This window comes from Arachis ipaensis, chromosome B8, assembly GCF_059453495.1.
Source record: "Arachis ipaensis isolate K30076 ecotype BB chromosome B8, ASM5945349v1, whole genome shotgun sequence".
Lineage (NCBI taxonomy): Eukaryota > Viridiplantae > Streptophyta > Magnoliopsida > Fabales > Fabaceae > Arachis > Arachis ipaensis.
In genome coordinates, this window is record NC_142443.1 from 17,362,835 (window position 1) to 17,368,894 (window position 6,060).

Here is a 6,060-nt window from a genome sequence, read left to right on the forward strand (position 1 = left end):
GAACTAGTAAACCAGCTTCACGCAGTTCTAAAATCAGTGAAACTGACAACTGAGAGAGAGGACAGAGTGGTATGGAAACTTAATAAAAAAAGGTGTTTATTCTACTAACTTCTTTGTGCAGGTATTGCAGGCAGAGGTAGGCAGATATCACAAGCTATAGCTTTACTAGTACTATTTGGAGAGGATTCATCCCACCAAGGATTGAGTTGTTTACTTAGTTTGCACTAGTTGATAGGGTGAATACAAGGGAAAGACTGTGTAGATTAGGTGTTATTGGCCAGAATGATAACATGTATGTTCTATGTCATAAGTCTGTTGAAACTGCTTTTCACTTGTTCATTGGTTGTGAGCTCACTTGGCAGGTGTGGTGTGCTTGGTTGTTCGCTCTTGGAAGGATATGGACTATTCCAGGTACGCTCAAGAAACACTATGAAAGTTGGACAGATATATCAGCGAGAAAGATGGAACAGAAGCAGTGGTTGGTTGGCTTTTTTGCAGTCATCTGGACAATTTGGCTAGAAAGAAATGATAGAATCTTCAAAAATCAAGGTTCAAGTGTGGTGGACATTATTAATAGATCCTTTACAAGTTACGATGAGTGGATTGGTGGTGAACCCTGTGGTTGTTGATGGCAATGCCGGAGATGGCTAGGGGTTGTTATTTTTAGCGTTATGAGTTTTTGTTTCTTTTCTTTTGCTCCACCTTGTTGTGTTGAGCTTTTTTACTTCGAAAAAAATTGTTCCCAGACAGCCTCATTGCCATCTTCCTTTCTAATCTCTACTTACACAGGCAAAATCAACCCGAGCACCATTGTCAGGATAGCTAGCATCACAATTAATCTTAAAGGTACTCACTGAGGGTGGGAATCCAAGAGCCACTTGTAACACCCTAGCACACAAAACTCTACTCTCGAGTCATAAAGTAGAGGTGGCAAGATATTACAACCCCTAAAAAGAAAATATATACATAATAATAGTTGAAAGGAATTTTATAACGAGGAGCCTTTGAAGGAAAGTTTAAAACAAAGGGCGCAACGCTCACGTAAACGGAAAACTTGTGTACAAAGAAACGTAAGATATATATGAATAATAAAAAGGAAGTGTCAAAAGATACAAAATATTCAAGCTCCAAGCTCAACCTGCAAAGCCAAGGTTGGCCAGAGAATATTTACATAAATATACATAACCTAAAATATCCCAAAACAGATAAAACAATAACCTGTTTCTCCACATCGACCTCTAAGAGGGACAAAATAAATTTAAACATACAAAGGAGAATCTAAATACATAATAATAAACATATAAGCTCAAAATACAGAGTCCCAAGATATAACACTTCGCTTGTAGAAAGAACTCCAGACGCTTGCCGAAGTGCCTCTCGACTTGCATTTGAAAACAACAACATATATATGTCCGGTTCTCAATATGGTAACAGTCCCCACATAACTAACATATAAGGTACTGGAAAAGCCGAAGGCAATCCTAGAAGCTAGAACTTCCGACAAAAGATTCAAACTTAAAACTAATCTTTATAACCATAAATAAGCCATAAACAAAGTGGGGTAGTTAAGGGTTCAAAACTCTAACTCAACCTAACTTGATTCTTTAGCTTCTCGCCTTCCTTCGTTCCTCCAGAACTCCATAGCACAGACAATCAAAATACAGACAAAGCAAACACAAGTAGAATACAATTACAGCAGGTAGCAAATTTAGCAAGTAGGCATAATAATCACATAGGCAAGCCCAATTAATGCAAAATCAAACAATACACACAAATGCATATGATGCATGCCTGTCCTATGGCTGATGATATCATCTGTCGCTTATATAGCCAACCCAACACGTCCTGGTAGCTAACCATGGACAGAAACACTCATTGCGGAGCAAGTGGGTTTGAGCTACAACCCCCTTGCTACTACCCGCTTAACCCAGAGCGAGTGGAAGAACCACTACTACCGCTACTACCCAAGCGGGTGTTTAAAAGTTCAACCTGGAGCAAGTGGAATAATCCACTACTGCTGCTACTACCCAGGCGTCACAATCACTAACTTGGAGCAAGTGGGACGAACCACAATTCTTGCTACTACTCAGGTATCACAAACATACATTTATTCATTCTTAATCAATTATCATTATTATCACATCTCTGATATTGACCCAGAGCAAGCGGGACGAATCACAATCCTTGCTATAGCCCAGGTATCATAAACAAGAATTTATCCAATCTCAGCTTAATCATTAATCATCGTATCATTATACATCATGAATTTAGCCACCACTCACAGTATATATAACATTACAACACTTCCTTATTCATCATCATCTACTTTACCTCTTTCTTCATCAACAAGTTATCTTCTTCACAGCCCTAATCATACTTCACTTACCTAAAAATCCACCTATCATGCTATAAACAAAATTTTTTAGGAGTTTTGGAAAAACCCAGAATAATGGTCCATACTGTAGAAATAATAAATTTTATTCAAAATAGTAGTTTCGGAGGGTAACAAGCTTATCGGGAAGTCAATTAGTGGAAAATAGAATGTTTGGAAAAACAGGACAGTGTGCGTACCTTTCTCAAGTTAGTTCAAGCCTATAACATCAAAGAATAAAAAATTTCAACACCCACACATTGAATTTTTGAAATTGGGGGGAGGAAATTTGAAACTGAAAATGTAATCTCCTTACCAAATTACTTACTGGGCTTTGTAGAGAATTCTGAGACGAACGCATGACCGCTGATGGCTCGTCAATCGAGACGCTCCGGATCAAAAGTTATGCAGATTTGAAATTAAGCCAAGGGTTTGGTGTTTTCTTTTGTTCTTTCCCCCTTCCCTTGTATTTTCAGCGTGTTTCCCCTCTTGTTTGGGGGAAGGAAGAGCTGAGCTCTTCATTTATTTGGTGATTGTGTTGGGCCTTGGGCCCAATACGGGCCCAGTTTGTCCGGTTCGGGCTGTTCGGCCAAATCTTGTGCTAAATTCTTTAAAATTAGTATCAAAATTCTTATTTTAATTAGCTCTATCTCATTAAACTATAAAATTAAAATTTTTAATTTTTAAATTAATAATTAATTTATTGGCTAATCAGTTACTAATTTTGCGGGTTTTACACCACTAATGGTGGAGGGGATAGATACTCATTGCAACTCAAAAATATTCCGGAGCTCTTTTTTCAAGGACAAAACCATACCTATCACCTTGTTTGTGGTCCAAGGTTCGTGGGGATGAAATATCTTATTATTCCTCAAATGCTAAATCCACGACAGACCAGAAAAGAATATAAAGGGGCGCTATTTGCTATTATGTAGAACCAACTTATCAAATCCACTAGTTGACCAGAAATTCCTAAAACTTGCCAAACTAGCTGGACTTTTAGACAATTTCGAATGCAATGTAAAGCCGATTCCTGACCTGAGAAACATCATGGACAGCTATCCGTATATGAAATGCACCTCCTAAAACAAAATACAGCAGTAGGAAGAGTCTCTCGAAGACATAGCCAGGACAAAAATTTGTGCTTTTTCGGAACATGTTGACGCCAAAGCCAAAGCCAGTTCTCCCTATCCTTCCAACTAAACATCTTCTTACTGAGTCACAAATAATCACTATGAGCATCATAAACCTTTGAAGCCGCACCAGTCCAACACCAACCGACCTCTGAACCAGCTTGAACATCCGGGTTGTAAGAGTTAATGTTGCTTTGCAGAGATTGATTCAAAGGAGAATAGATATTCTCAGGATTCCACTGTCCAGATGACCAAAGGTCCAAGATCCGGAGATGCGAATAAAAAATGTGAACATAATCCATCTCATGACACAGTCACCCCTCTCTTCTCCATTTGAAAAACTAAAAGTTCTGTTCCAAATCCCCAATGGACCAAATAAATTATTTTGTTTGTAAATTTTAAATTGTTATGTGATTGTATCTTTAGTATTTAAGTTTTTAAAATTTAAATTCCACTGTAAATTTAACATTTCAATTCCAGCTAAATATTTAAAATTTAACAATAATTAAAATATAACAATTTTAAATTTTAAATAGCTTTTACATAACTAACTAAATACTTTATTTAATTGTGTTATTATTTAAAGAGTTAAAATTTACAAAATCAAAAAACACTAAAAAAAAGATATTAATAAATTTTTAAATTATAATATTTAAATAATAAATCAAGATTGAAACTTTAAATTATAAACTAAAAATTGAATTTCATTAAATATGTATTATTATTTTTATTATAGTGTTAAAAAAAATATTGAATCAGACCCAATATAATTTAACATATGACAACCTAATATATTATGTGTTTTCTTAGTTTTTTTTTTCTTCTCCTTCTTCCTCCTCTAGTGCTATTATTTCATTCCTTTCTTCTTCAAAATGCATCTTCTTCCTCTTCAAGTTAAAATTCATGTTATACATATTTGTTATAAAAAAAATTAATCTCATCTACTCTATTCTTTTTTTTTTATTTCTACTCTTACTCTTACTCTTACTCTTTCTCATACTCTTACTCTTTTTCTGCTATACTCTTCTGCTTCACCCATTTTGCAGGTGATGAAGCAAAAATGACATCTTTCATTTTGCGAATGACGTATCAAAAGTAGCTCTGACATGTCTGGATCCATTTTGCGGACACTACGTATAAAATGGTAGTAAAATTTATTTCGTAAATACTTCATGTGAATTGGCTATGCGTGCTTTGCCAATACTATTGCATTGTGCGTATTTAAGAAATTAAAATATTTTTAATATTTATATAAATAAAAAACCTAAAATTGTTCATCCTCATCAATTCACTCCTCCCAAGTATCTTGTATTTATTAACTAATAGGTTTCATATTTATTTTAAACATTTTTTTTCACTTTTTTACCTAATATTTATATAATTAAATAAAAATTTCAAATATAAAAATCAACTATCCAAATTTATGTAACTTTTTTTCCATTGACTTTTCACCAGTTATAGAAGATATCATTTACAATGTGTTATTAGTTATAATTTTCAATTATAAAATATTTACCACCTTCAATAGTGATTATACTAAACTAATGTTTCAATTATTTAAAATTAAATCGTAATTGATCATTCTAAAATAAAACCAAATTATTCCAAAAATAATTTATTGACTTCATAATAAATATTTAATTGGTAATTTAGTGCCAAAAAACTTTTATTGACTTCATCATAAAGATATGCAGCAAATGATAGTGCTACAAAAACTAAAGGATTGGGCGGAAATTTTAATCAAATTCAAATTTAAATTGTTGTTGCGGTACATTTTGAGATTACTTTAAAACTATTCGTTCTCTTTCTTAACCTTGTGTTCCAAAAAACGAGAAAACAAGAGAAAAATTTAACACGATGGAAAGCAGAGAAGAAGAAGAAAACACAATAGGAAGTACAACGAAAGAAGGAGAAGAGGGTGGCGATGTTGGCGGTAAGAATAGAGGCCACCGCTGCTGCTGGATCCGCCACCGAAGAAAAAAGTCGTTTGAGTGAGGGAGGCATATGCTACTCTGTTGTACGGTGAGAAATTTTCGCTTGGTGTTCGAGTTCTAGGGAAATTGATTCGCAACACTTGAAGTGGGTTTCAAACCCACTATCCTCAATAAAAAAGGCGTCTTTCACAGCTACCAGGCTATTATACTTTTTGTTACTTTATTTGCGAATTATAATATATATATATATATATATCTTTCATCAAATAATTTATTTTTATTTAATTTATTTTAATTTTAGTTATAAACTCATTTATTTTTTCTTTTTATGATTATATAATATCTATTAATATTAATTTTTAATAAATACTTGTAGTATATAATGGTATAATAGATATAAATTAATCAATAAATTATTAAAATTTAAAAATAATAGTTATTTTAATATAAAAAACAAAATAAATTATTTATGATAGAGTAAAATTAACAAAATACTTATTATTTCTGTTCCATATTGTTTTACAATAGCTAGATATTCTTAAAATGTTAGTGAAAATATGTATTTTAAATTTTTGACTATTTTTTTATTTACATAAGACCGGATTAACCGGTTTACCAATGA